Here is a 14,256-nt window from a genome sequence, read left to right as displayed (position 1 = left end):
AGAAGCAGCACAAGCAGCTTCTGTGCATAAGAACTGACTATGTTAAAATTCCCGGGACTTGGATTCTGGCAGGGTGGATTTGATATAAATCACTAAATCGAGTCTTCCTGACTAATCATGGATTTCTACATAAAAGTGCATTCTTGTTGGTTGTTATAACCTTAATACATATTCTTCACAACTCGTATGTAGGTTTCATTTTTAGAAGGTACACACTCTACATTTTTAAAGTGATTTATTTTGAAAACTTTTCTGATTAGTTTTACAGCTATATCAGAAAATGAATGATTGTTTGGTTATTTCATTTACCAAAGGTAGTTGAAGCAGATAGTTCATCTCCCAATGACTTCATAAATATCTCCAATTCAACAGGTTAATCGATATTCGGAGGATTTTCTTGCCATGCTGTATTAGGAGGAGAACATCACCAGACAGACATTTTAAATTGTTTTGTTTTAACTAAAACAACAACGTTATGTATTCTGGATATTTTTCTTCAACAGCAAACATACAATTTTTTAACAAAACAAGCATATGAATTTTTGAATTCTTTTAAACGTTCAACTTTTTTTAAATCTGGTTTGTTTTTGTTAAAATTGTTTAACTAAAATAGTTAAATGAAATATTAAAAAAAAAATTAAATCGACTGTCAGCCAGGTCAACATGAGAAACTTGAAAATATTGGCTTCTGCAGCTAACTCAGTCATCTTCACCTTCATTTTCCTGTTTGTTCATAATCTGGAAAAGAAAAACAAGCATTCCTGCTTTTTCAGGTCCCAAACAATTTCTCAGTTTGGAATGAATTAGTCCAAAGGAAGAAAATATTCTTTCTACACCGGCAGAAGAAGCTACTGCTGTTAAAAATGATTATCACTTCAGCAGTCTCTGAATCCAAGTGCTTAAGTGACTTCCACCAGTTCACTGGTGTGACTCTCTTTAAAACATCATCAGCAAACATATTTCTTGAATGGTTCTTATTCCCAAACTGGGTCTCTTTTTATGGCCTGCTGCCATTATAGGGTTTCCCTTCTAATGAGAGAATGGGATGGTAGATCTCAAATCAATGAAGGCTACACACAGAAAGACCTCAAGACTTCAGGAATATGCTGCTAAAACAGTTTCACTTTTGTTTCTACTGCCTGTCCCTCCCTTCTCACATTTATCTCCAGACTTCTTCTCTTTGTCCAGATCTATTGCACCTATAACAATCTTCTATTCACTGATCTTTTTGAAACTTTGCACTTTTAGAGAGACATACACAAATTTGGAGAGGGATAATAGGGTTAAAGTCTGTTATTTCTCACCTCTATCTAATCTATTTATCAACATTTTTGCTGTTAACCAGCATGTTACCTCTGGAGACAGAAATCCACAGTTTGAGAACTGCAAAACTAAGCATCTCTGATGGTATCTTCTAGTGTCTCATACTATAGAATTAGAATTTATAATCCCTATTCCAGGGGTCGGCAGCCTTTCAGAAGTGGTGTGCTGAGTCTTCATTCATTCACTCTAATTTAAGGTTTCGCATGCCAGTAATACATTTTAACATTTTTAGAAGGTCTCTTTCTATAAGTCTATAATATATAACTAAACTATTGTTGTATGTAAAGTAAATAAGGTTTTTAAAATGTTTAAGAAGCTTCATTTAAAATTAAATTAAAATGCAGAGCCCCCCGAACCGGTGGCCAGGACCTGGGCAGTGTGAGTGCCACTGAAAATCAGCTCGCGTGCCGCCTTCGGCACACGTGCTATAAGTTGCCTACCCCTGCCCTATTCCATGATGAGATATCTTTGAGCTATAATGTATCTTAATTAAAACTATCTTTAGATAGCTTTTTTCCCTCAAAGCATTTTATCAAAAAAAATCTGATTTTTTTTTTTTTTTTTTTTTGATCATTGATTTTTATCCACTCTGGATTATGGCAGATCTAAAAGGAGGCAGGACTGGAGTTAGGGGATAATGAAGCTAAACCCGTGGGGAAAAAACATGGCGAAACGGAAGGCCTCTTCTCTGGTGGCTTTGTTTAATATTGCACTCATATTTTACAATGCTGGGCCACGATTCTAGCACTGCAAGGGGATAGCTTCAATGTTCACTAGCTGTCTGCCTTGCTACCTAAACTCTGGCTACTTTGATTTCAATTAAGAATTCTACTTTCAGGGGAAAACCCCTCTGTGATGCTTTCTTGGGATGCCCAGGACTGCCGCGCCTTGTTACCCCACTGCCTCCAGCAAGAGAGAGAGAGACAAATTTGCTGATGCTTAGCTGGGTCTTAGTTCCTTGATGCTACCAGCCTGTTAGCCACCCATCCCATAGACTCGTAGACTTTAAGGCTGGGAGGGACCATCATGATCATCTAGTCTGGCCTCCTGCACATTGCAGGCCACAGAACCTCACCCACCCGCTCCTGCAATAGAACCATAACCTCTGACTGAGTTACTGAACTCCTCAAATCATGATTTACCAATTTTCAGTTAGAGAATCCATCATTTACTCTCGTTCAAACCCCGCAAGTAACCCATGCTGCAGAGGAAGGTTGAACTGCCCCCCCCCCCCCCCCCCCCCCCCGTGCCAATATAACCTGGGGGGAAATTCCTTCCTGACCCCAAATATGGTGATCAGTTAGACCCTGAGCATGTGGTTGAGACCCAGTAGCCAGACATCTGGGAAAGAATTCTCTGCAGTAACTCAAACCCCTCTCCATCTAGTGTCCCATGACGGGCCATTGGAGATATTTGCTAGTAGCAGTCACAAATGGGCCATATGCCATTGTCCAAACAATCTCCTCAGGGTAATGCTAGCCCTCACTTTGCTTTGCAGTGGTCCTCGAGCCCCTGTCACTAGCTACTTGCAGTGATATCAGGTAAGCTATCCCCAGGGGGAAAGCATACACACCAGCTTGTTTGATTCAACAGAGGATCAGTTCCTATGTAACATCATAGCACTGAAATGTATTTATAGTGAAAACAATCATCAGTTTATCAAAGGTTAAGATTTAAGAATTAGGCTAGTTCTATACTACCCGCCTGAATCCGCGGGTAGAAATCGACCTCTCGGGAATTGATTTATCGCGTCCCATTGGGACGCGACATCGATCCCCGAATCGGCGCTCTAACTCCACCAGCGGAGGTGGTAGTAAGCGCCGCCGACAAAAAGCTGCAGAAGTCGATTTTGCCGCCGTCCTCACAATGGGGTAAGTCGGCTGCAATACGTCGAATTCAGCTACGCTATTCACGTAGCTGAATTTGCGTATCTTAAATCAACTCCCCCCGGTAGTGTAGATGTACCCTTAGGAAGTAGGGGTATGGGAAACAGGTTACACACAGTACAAAACCAATAAACGCTTTTTAGAGATTAACCTTAACTTTCACAGGCTAACCATTTGTGTAAAGCAGTCTGATCTCATTCAATGCAGTGCTTCTATATCGTGATGCCAACTTTTCCCAACCTAGTGCTAAAAATTTCCCAAATCTGGTGAAAAATTCCCAGATAAAGTTTTTTATTTCAAAATCTCAAAGGAACGTAATATGTGTGTTTTTAATAACTATATAATATATATTGTATCCAAATTATTCTTATTCGTTCAAGATATTTCACATTTATTATTTTTATATGTATAGACATGGGTTTTCAATTTTAAATTTACTTATACAGTAAATAAAATATTTAACACATGAGTAGGATTGAAATGATAGAAAACAATGTAATTTACACAAATTTCACTATTTTAAAAACAAAAGTATTAATAAGTACAGCTTGTGCCCTGCAGTGTACTGTACATCAGTTACTTTGAAAAAATAAAAAGTAAACATATGATTATAAAAGATGAAAAAGCAAACAGAACAAATAACACTCTTTTATATCATTTTCCTTATTATAATCTGAGTTTTATCCATTTTCTGACTCATGGTCTGAGTCGTCACTAGGAACATCATTACCATCATTAATATTTTTACTAGTTTTATCACTCATTTTTACTGTACATATTTTTACAATGTAAATACAAGTGCTTAATAGTAATTACAAAATTAGAACATTTCTCTTGCTTTGCTTTCAAAGCTGACCTTATAACTACACTAGAATTGGGTGTTTTCGTTGTCATACAGTTTCTTTTTATGGTTTTTGTCAGTTACCATGGAAAAAAATTCTTTCACATGCCGCATTTGAACGCGGTAATGTGAAAACCTTTTTAGCCAGGTCAGATATATTTGCAAACATGAATTGACCTAAATAATCTAAATTCATTAACTTTCAATTTTTCTACAAGTTCCTCAGTCTCAGTTTGCGCCAAAACATTGCTAATTATAGCAGTACATTTATCTTTCTTTAATGTTACAGCCTCAGCAATTTTGGAATCAGGGAAACATTTTTTAACTACTTCAGTCAAGTGTTCTACAGATACTTTTCTGAACACGTCAGTATTCAAACAGGCCATTGTAATCTCTGCATTTTTAACATGCTCTTCAAATTTTTGTGCTCTTTTTAATTTCACAATCTTGTTTATCAATTTTCTTTGTATTAGATACTGTCTCAACCTTTTTTTGTTTTTTACCATTAGCATGCTTATCTAACTAACTAGTACCTGCCTGGATTTTTACCTCACAACATTTGCAATAAGCTAAAAAACTATTGCTTTCTACTTTCTGCAGCCAGTCTTTGTATTTACCTTCTTGAAGCCACAAGTATTGAAAGGCTTTTTTGAAAGTAGATGGCTTCTCTTTTGGTGGAAGTTCATCCAAGTCTTCAATACTCTGTCGGGAGTGCTATCCCATTGTTTTCGTTTCAACGTGGATGGATCTTTGTCTACTCCTGCAGTCCTCTTCCTCTTCTCACCAGCCTTACCAGTCTCTTGATTCATTTTTTACATTAGATCTCTGAAATAATGGAATGCGATAATTAGTATTATGTATATTTCAATTTATATTTAAATCAAAGAAGGGAACATATTATATATTATTACCTAACACAGTAGGCAAAGATATTTAATATTTGCTTGGAGGAAGGTGCTGTTACAAATTTATGAACAGCCGAACGCTCTGGTCCACATTCTCTGTGCAATTGCAAGCACAAAATAAATTTTTTTTAGAGATTTAATGACAGATCAAGAAACTAATCATAATCATAAGTATTGCAATATATTTAATTATTGGAAGAAACCTTACCTAGAAGATAAATTTGGTAACCATCTCCTCATTACCCGCCAGCCAGCTGTTGCTGAGGTTGGTTTGTTGTGAGTGCATGTGCACACTGGTCACTTCACTTGTGCCATCATGATATAGTACGTTGAAGCACCACCAATAGGAGAGCAGCACAGCCTGATTATGAAAATCGTGACAGATATTCACCAATCGAAGAACGCATTTGGGGGGAAATTTAAAAGACGCACAAATATTTTACTTTTTATGAAAACTTCCCAGGATTTTTGAGATTTGGAAAGTCTTTTACTTTTTATGAAATTTTCCCAGGATGATTTAGGTTTTGAATGAAAATTCCCAATTTCCCAAGTTGAAACATTTTACTCAAAAATTCCCAGATTTTGGGAAATTTCTCAGGATATAGAAGCACTGATTCAATGTTCTCTTGCAGCATTTCCAACCAAGCTTGCTTGGGATCCTGTTTTCATGGATGTAATCATACTGCCTGATTATGTCCTCAGGTGCAAGCTGCTTGCTGGTATGTGTTATGATGCAGTCGCTAATTGCATAACATTGTTTTTCTGTAAGAAAAAAAAAAACGAGGAGTCCGGTGGCACCTTAAAGACTAACAGATTTATTTGGGCATAAGATTTCATGGGTAAAAAACCCACTTCTTCAGATGCATGGAGTGAAAATTACAGGATCCTGTCTTGTTAAAGCACAATTGGATGGAGTGCAGTGAATGGAGCAGCTGTTTGATATGTATTTATATCCACACATTCAATGTGTGTTCACTGCACGCCATCCGATCTCCACAGCGAGCGAGACATTCTCCATCCAGCCCTGCAGAAAAAGCAGCATGTGACCTTGTAATTCAGCCCTGCTTTGCAATGCATATGCACAAGGACACAGAGTTCAGGCTGCCTGTGTATTTCCTGGGTTGGAGTGCTCCCGGTTGTATAGATTTTGTATAGAGATTCCTGGTGGGTGGGGTTTTTAAGAGAAATTATAGAACAATGAAGCCCCATCCTGTGGAACTATCTGCTAGAGTGAAATGGAAAGAGTTTGTCCTGCAAGTTCGAGCACTTGGTGATGTAAGTGTAAGCGGGGGAATGGTCCCACTATTGCGGGGAACTTTCCTGGCTTCTGCAGTACCCCGGTGAAGTGGGCTAGCGAAAGGATCAGAGTCCTTGCTCCCAATTCCTTTACCCAGAGGCCTCCCTGCCCTCGAGGACTCCCCTTCCACTCTCCTGTCTGGCAGAGTCCTCGTAAACCCCGACAAGGCTGGGCCCAGGATTCCTGGGGGGCTCAACCCCCAACCCTGCTGTGGTCACCCAGGACAGGGGCTAGGGTGTCCCCACTCCGGGGTACTCTCTCTGCACTGGGCACCTCCCTGACCCACTGATCATTTCATACAATTTAAAGCAAATACAAGTTGTTTAACAATTAATTTATAAAAAGAATAAGGAAAAATGGGAAAAGTTAAAGGAAACACATCACCCCTCTCTGTGGCAGGGAACATCCCAAACAGTGTCTCTTGGACATCAGGGCAGTTCACACTCTGTTCCTTGTAGGTCCCAGGCCTCCTTCTCAGGCCCTGGCTGTGCTGCAGAGACGCTGCGGGTCGGACACTTGCTCTGGTGGTGGCCACACGCTCTCAGGCTCTAGGTGGCAGGATCCTTCTTCCCAGCATCGCCCCCGCCCCGTCAGGGTTATGATTCCCCCCCCCCCCCCCCCCCCAAGTCTGGCCTGCAGAGTCTCTTGGCAGAGGCGTCTCCCTGTGCTGGGCCCACTGCCCAGGGTTCCCCTCACTCTCCCCAGCTGTGCACCGCACCCAGCTCCAGACTGCTCCAGCCCCAGCTCCACACTGCCTCAGTACGGCTGCTGCTGCTCCTCTACCTTCAGCTCCCTGGGCTGCTTCTCTGGCCTCTCTGGCTCTGGTTGCCACAGCTCTGCTCCCAGGACAGGTCTGCTCTCTCTGGGCTGTGCTCTGGCTTTGGGGCTGCAGCTCTGCTTCCAGCAACTTAGCTCTGGCCCCTGCTCTCTCCTTAGCTCAGCCCCACTCTGTCTGACCCAGGCAATACCAGCTCACATGGAGGACGGGACCCTCCTGGCTTCCTGACTCCCTGATTAGCCTGCCCGCCCTGTCAGTCAGACCTTTTAGTGCTGGGAGCTAGCCAGCCAAAACACCCCCACTGAATGTTAGTAAGGGGGCAACAGTCCCCTTACACAAGGACTCCTGCAGTCTCCTGAAGTGCAACATCTGAGCGCTGATCATAACTGCTCACCTTCACTACTGTGAAGAATGGTACATGGCCCTGCCTGTTTCAGACGCATCTTCAGATACATTCCACACACCTGCATGCCGCCCACATGCATCTGCATGAGTCCCCTCAGCTGTAGATGTGTACAGAGCCAATAGTATGTTGAGAGAACATATATTGAACCCGAATTTCCACATGGCTTACATACCACACACAGGCAGTGCCAATGGTAAGAAATAAAACAACCCTTCTTCAACCCCCCCCCCCCAACTGTATAACACACTCACTAGTGCGCATGCCTGTACAGTACACTTCTGAACCCTCCTAAGCTTGGCAAATTGAAGTAGCTTTTCACTGGACGTGTCAAGGTTCCTTCCCCACTCTGAACTTTAGGGTACAGATGTAGGGACCTGCATGACAACCTCTAAGCTTAACTACCAGCTTAGATCTGCTTTTGCTGCCACCACCCAAATGATTTATGAGTTATTTGGGAAACTCTGTCTTCCCCCCAAAAACCTTTCCCTCCCTTGGTAGCCTTGAGAGACTCTTCCACCAATTCCCTGGTGAACACCGCTCCAAACCCCTTTGATCTTAAAACAAGGAGGAATTAATCATTCCCCCCCCCCCTTTCCCCCCACCAATTCCTAGTGAGTCCAGATCCAATCCCCTTGGATCTTAACACAGGGGAAAAATCAATCAGATTCTTAAAAAGAAGGCTTTTAATTAAAGAAAGAAAGGTAAACATCATCTCTGTAAAATCAGGATGGAAAATAATTTTATATGGTAATCAGATTCAAAGAGCCCAGAGGAACCTCCTCTAGCCTTAGGTTCAAAGTTACAGCAAACAGAGGTAAACTCTCTAGCAAAAGGAACATTTACAAGTTGAGAAAACAAAGATAAAGCTAACATGCCTTGCCTGGCTGTTACTTACAAGTTTGAAATATGAGAGACTTGTTCAGAAAGATTTGGAGAGCATGGATTGATGTCTAGTCTCTCTTGGTTTCGAGAGCGAACAACCCCCCAAAACAAAGAGCACAAACAAAAGCCTTCCCCCCCACCAAGATTTGAAAGTATCTTGTCCCCTTATTGGTCCTTTGGGTCAGGTGTCAGCCAGGTTACCTGAGCTTCTTAACCCTTTACAGGTAAAAGGATTTTGGTGTCTCTGGCCAGGAGGGGTTTTATTAGTATTGTACACAGGAGGGCTGTTACCCTTCTCTTTATAGTTATGACACTGGGACACTAGAGTTGCAGCTATGATCTAAGGGCTGCCAAATGGCAAGCGATAACAACACATTATTGAGATGCTTGAGCTGTCACCCAAAAGGTCAAGCAAGCGTTTCTGTGATGGCAGAGGTGCAGAGGGCTGATCCAGAAGTTTGTCAAAACCAGTTTTCAGTTAGACAAATTGTTTTGCAGAAAACTTTGACTTCTAATTGTAAAACCAAAATCTTCTTGGATTTCAGGTTTTCAGTTTGTTTGTTTTTTTTGTTTGTGGGTTTTTTTTTTAATGAAAAGTCTCTACTTTTCGTGAACCTGCCCTCCACCCCCGTCTTCTGACCAGTTGTCTCCTCCCTTCCCACCCCCCATGCTTAACCACAGCCAAGTTTAAAAACAAAACTCTGTTTTAGGAGTTTAAACTAAATAAGCAAAATTTTAGCAAAACAGTAACTTTTTGAGAAGTTATCAAATAGAAATGGGACTTTTAGGATGGGAATGCACTAGAGCTGTCGCTACACACTCTGCTGATAAAACAGCTGTAACTCGTACATTGTCCTTTATAACCAGTTTTTGGAAGGAAATTAACCTAGACACATTGTTGGTGTCTCAGATTATATCTGTTGACTTTGAGCACGAGATGGTAGGATGGGTGAATGGTTCCTGATGGAAGGATAATTTTAATTAATAATAATAATAAAATCTAATTTTAGTGAGGGCTGCCAGAGCATTTGAAATGTTGCAGTAAACCGATTCATAGCTGTAGGTGCTGTGATGGCATGAGGCCAAGCCCATCAGTTGTAAAGAGTTATTGCTCAATATTTCATGCCCTGTCATCTTATTACTTAATTTCAGCATTATGATTCATATACCAGGAAATATTGTAACATGGTTCATAGGCTTTGGGATTTAATCCCTGTAAATCCAGGATAGTAACAAGCGGGGTAAGGGGAGCTGTGCAAATCAGTAGTTTACTGTGTTACTCAAAGTTCATTTATTTGCTCTCGCCTCTGATAAACCAAGTCCAGATAACATCATTCCAACACCGCCATATTTCTTGGGGACAAGAAGCAGCATCTGCTCAGAACATTCTGGGTTCTCCATCTTTTAAATATTTTCTTCCAGTTTGGGAAGAACTCTCTTAGCAAAAGTCCGTGCCAGCTTTTGGCTATGGTGCAAAACTAAAATCCTGATTTCTTGGGTTACTAATGTTTCCACGGCACTTTTCTGAAGAGTTAAGGAGCTAAATTCAATGTCCCAGCAAGGTTTCATCCCCAGTGATTGCATTCTGCCCCTCTACGTTCCCCTTCAAATTCCAATGGATATCAAATGGCGCTTCACTTCTGTCTAAAATTGTTGTATAGTGTTGCTATGCACTGTTAGCAGCTGACGTGCTGAACCCCCAGAGTTGGCTGCATTTCACTGCTGACTAAAGTGATAGGATGGTTTAGGTGGTGGTTTAGGATCCTTCAGGATGAAATTTGCTATAGCAATATACTGTAAGCTCATTTTCCTTCTTCAAGGTGTGGAGGGTGGGGGAGAGAGGTGAAAGGGTATTGCTTATGGATGCACAGTGCTCCCCGTGGATTCTAGCCAGCCAGCTGAGGCTGCCAGCTGCCCAATAACCAGGCACATAGGCCTGTGCAGGCCTCTGTTGTCTAACTTTGTTGAAAGCAATCTGCATGGCTCTTTTCATCAGCCTGGGGTGGGGGGACCCACCAAAGCAGGGTAGGGCTCCAGGGTGCTTCCTGAAAAAGGGGGGAGTAAATCAGAGCTCCCTGGCAGATACACATCAAGCTTGTTCCAGAGGGCAAGACAGTACACAGAAAGTCATGGAGAGCACCACCGCTGAGCTAACGGTGCAGGAGTTTTGAAAGGATTACCCAGGCTGGGAAAGTCTAAGGCAGCTTCCTGCAGAAATGGTAAAGTCCTCTTACCTGTCCCAATCCCTAAATCAAAGGCTAAATCCTCCCAGGGAGATGAGGGGAGGCAGTGTATTTTGTGCTACATGGGAGAGGCAGGCTAGCTCCAGACAATTAGTGGGATGAGGAAAGTGATTGCACTGCTCAGGAGAGAGAGCGGAGCCTCCGGGGTGGGGGATGGAATCTGGCTGCCTGTGGCAAAGGCCTGTGCACTCTAATTCGGCAGGAGTGTTGCAGGGAAAGGCTTGGTCTCTGTAACCCAGCCCTGCAGGGAATTCTGGAGCCTGCCGGAGTCCCACAGAAGTACCCTAAGAGAGGCTGCCAGGTGGTGTGGTTGGGAGACTGCACCAACCATCCTGGGGTCAGAGGCCAAAACATCCTGCAGGCACCCGCTTAGACACAGAGGCCCTCCATCGAGAGGGAAGAGGTGCCTGTGGTGCCTCACAGTAGCTGATTTGAGGGAAGGCAAAGCTCCAAAGGGACTGGAGAGTGATGCCATGGTGCAAGACTGGCTCAGGGTGGGTATGGTTCAGCCCTGGAGCAGATAGCTGACTTGGGGAGTCTCTGTTGATCTCGCAGGGAGTCCAAGAGCAGCAGTGGGGGCCCAGGGTCAGGGAGGAGCAGTGCCACCCCCTCTGAGAGAGGGGACCTTCATGCACAGAGTAACATTGCTCTTCCAGACAGGAGTGATTTGTGGTGAGAGGCATTGAAAGGGGTGGAATGGGTGCAATGCACTCAGCATCTCAACCCCATCCCGGGTGCTGTGTGCATTGGGCTGGGAGGAGGAGGGCAGTGCTGTATTGGGGAAGCATTGCCATAGATATGGGGGTGCCCACACACTCAAAACGGGCCTGCGTGAGTAATTCCTCACCTAGAGTGACCAGACAGCAAATGTGAAAAATCGGGACGGGGTGGGGGGTAATAGGAGCCTATATAAGAAAGACCCAAAAATCGGGACTGTCTCTATAAAATCGGGACATCTGGTCACCCTATCCTCACCCCTGCACCCTCCCCCCCAGCCCCACACTCCCTCCCCAGGGCAGCAAGGAAGGGTTAATCAAAGGCAGTGTGGGGTCCCTAGTGCTACCTGGTTAGTGCTATCCATGCAGTGCTGGACTCAGCATTGGTAGCTGAGGCGACTCGGCGTCTAACACATACAGAGATGGACAAGCATAGCCTTGGGCAAGTCACTTAGTCTCTGTGCCGCCATTCCCACCTGTGTGATGGGGATAATAGCACTGCCTTTCCCCCCAGGGGACTGTCAAGTGCTCAGATACTACGGTGATGGGAGTTGGATAGCCCACTGCTGCATCTTCCCAGATAATACAGGTCACCCCCTGCATAAGGAAAAGCCAAGGCCACCAGTCCATCCCTTTGCTCTTCAGATCTAACTCTCTGCCTGAGTTTCTATAGATCAATCCAAGCTACAGAGGGAGGCACTCAAGAGTTGGCAGTGCCAGAGTTACGGGCTCCGCACTCCCTGTCTGTGTGCCTTGCAATGCAGGCTGTGACCACGTACTGTTTCTCTTGCAGTCTGGGCTGGGGCTGATCTTTTTCAAAGCTGTCCAGTGAATCATAGTCATTTTAATGGGACTTCGGTGTCCAAATCCCTGAGGTGGCTGGAAAATCTCCGCTTCCATGTCTCTCTAGTTTCGGATCCCTGCCCCACAGCTCACTGTTGCTTTGTAATGTGACTGGTCCCATTTACCTCCCTCTGTGCCCAGCCCTGGTGAGCATCTGTGTCCAGCTGTATATGTTGGACAGCTGCACTGGCAACTTAGTCTCTATTGTCAGGTGTTTCGTCTGTGTAGCCATCCTATCATGTGACACAGAGCCCTGGCCTCTGGAGACCATAGTCCCACAATGCTGTGCTCCATTCTGATGAGGACGGCCTGGATGTACGTTGGCACGTCATCTTTGCAGGTGATAGCTCCCGCAACTTTATTTCTGATATATGGGCCACAGTTCAGATATTTCTAGGCCTGTATTCTAAGAATGTAGATTGTGAGCTCTTCTGCTCTGTGTGGATGCTACCAGAATGCAAGTAGTAATAGCATCTGACCAGAAAGCAAGGCTCAAGTGGGAGCACTGTGCTAAAGGACTGAGGGGAGGGAGAAGGGTCACAATACTCCTATTAGCCTCCCCTCAGTCCTTGAGCACTGTTTTCCCATGCCATGCAAATGCCTGTTCTTCTGTGTCTTAGGGCATGTCTACACTGGCAGAGTTACAGCGCCGGGAGTTACAGCACCGCTCAGAGAGGGGAGACCGCAGTTGTGTGTTGTCAGCTTGCCTGTGCATTAGCTTGTTCACACTTGCAGTGGTATTCGAAGGGGTGCACTCTGGGCAGCTATCTCACAGAGCATCTCTTCTTCTGCCACTAAGATTTGTGGGAAGACGGAGTGTGTTGTGGGGCATCCTGGGTCCTGTCCCAATGCCCCATGATGCATTGCTTCGCATCCCAGCAATCCCTGTGATTCCGTCCACATTTGGCGCCATCTTTCAACGGTTTGTGTACTGCGTACTCTTCCTGGAGACTGAAGAGGCATGGATCCCGAACTGTTGACCAGTGTGCTGCTCACTCTGACCAACACATCGCAAGTGGTGGTGGAGTTATTCCTTAAACTCCAAAGGCAAGAAGAGTGCGACATTGATCTCGCCACACATACTAACTATGATACGAGATTGCTTGTGGCATTCATGGAGGTGCCGACCACCGTGGAACGCCGCTTTTGTGCTTGGGAAGCAAGCATTGAGTGGTGGGATCACATCGTGATGCACATCTGGGATGACGAGCTTTCAAACCAACACAATTCTTTTATTAAAAAACAACAAATGGAGGAGAGAGTCAAACAAAAAAGCACATCAGCAATTAGGGGTATGGGTGAAGGGAAAATCCCAGGAGGAGGTGGGGTCCTGGGCTGCAGAACTTTCGCATGAGGAAAGCCACATTCATGGGACTGTGTGATGAGCCCGCCCCAGTCCTGCGGTGCAAGGACACGAGAATCCACGTGAGTCCAACGGTCGACTTGCCTACTCTGAACTGGTTAGTGACCAATTGGTAGCAGTCTGGAATAGCCAGCTTCCACAGTGCAATCGCCAAGAGCTTCTTCAACGGCAGGCCAGCTCTCAATTGGTCGCTAACCAGTTCAGAGTAGGCAAGTCGACCGTTGGACTCACGTTGACAGAAGTGTGCAGGGCCATTAATTTCATCCTGCTCCAAAAGACCGTAACTCTGGGCAACATGCATGATATTGTGAATGGCTTTGCACAAATGGGCTTCCCTAACTGCGTAGGGGCAATAGCTGGCACGCATATTCCAATTCTGCCACCAGACCACCTAGCTACTGAGTACATTAATCACAAGGGATATTTCTCAATGCTTCTCCAGGCGCTTGTGGATCACTATGGGCGTTTCACGGACATTAACGCAGGCTGGTCCATAAAGGTGCATGATGCACACATCTTTTGGAACACTGGCCTGTTCAGGAAGCTGCAAGCAGGGACTTTCTTCCAGGACCAGAAGATCACCGTAGGGGAAGTCGAAATGCCCATCGTGATCCTGGGAGACCCCTGCCTACCCCTTAATGCCATAGCTTATGAAGCCATACACGAGGCAACTTGACAGCAGCAAGTAGCAGTTCAACAACAGGCTGAGTAAGTACAGAATGATTGTTGAGTGTGCTTTTGGCCATTTAAAGGCCCGCTAGCGCTGCCTCTGT

General features: G+C 44.5%; 1 protein-coding gene and 1 long non-coding RNA gene across 9 annotated transcripts in view; one reads left to right on the top strand and one right to left on the bottom strand.

Moving 5' to 3' along the window:
- Window positions 1-14,256, top strand: part of NOS1AP (nitric oxide synthase 1 adaptor protein) — a 186,585-nt gene that overhangs the window by 27,875 nt on the left and 144,454 nt on the right. The window contains exon 1 of one of the 7 annotated variants that reach the window (XM_034778110.1): window positions 14,169-14,191. The exons of the other annotated variants lie outside the window; for them this stretch is intronic. The gene's annotated coding sequence lies outside the window, so the exon portion shown is untranslated. Of the gene's footprint in view, window positions 1-14,168; window positions 14,192-14,256 lie in introns of those variants that run through there. 7 annotated transcript variants of the gene reach the window in all.
- LOC117881196 lies at window positions 701-6,766 on the bottom strand. Of its 2 annotated transcripts, XR_004646731.1 has the most exons (4): window positions 6,637-6,766; window positions 5,164-5,316; window positions 4,668-4,875; window positions 701-738 (listed from the first exon to the last, which is right to left on the bottom strand). It is a non-coding gene; the product is annotated as an uncharacterized LOC117881196 (long non-coding RNA). The 2 variants fall into 2 exon arrangements; XR_004646730.1 differs by lacking the exon at window positions 6,637-6,766 and having other exon boundaries at window positions 5,164-6,287.

This window comes from Trachemys scripta, chromosome 8, assembly GCF_013100865.1.
Source record: "Trachemys scripta elegans isolate TJP31775 chromosome 8, CAS_Tse_1.0, whole genome shotgun sequence".
Taxonomy (NCBI): domain Eukaryota; kingdom Metazoa; phylum Chordata; order Testudines; family Emydidae; genus Trachemys; species Trachemys scripta.
This window is presented reverse-complemented; position numbering and strand designations above follow the sequence as displayed.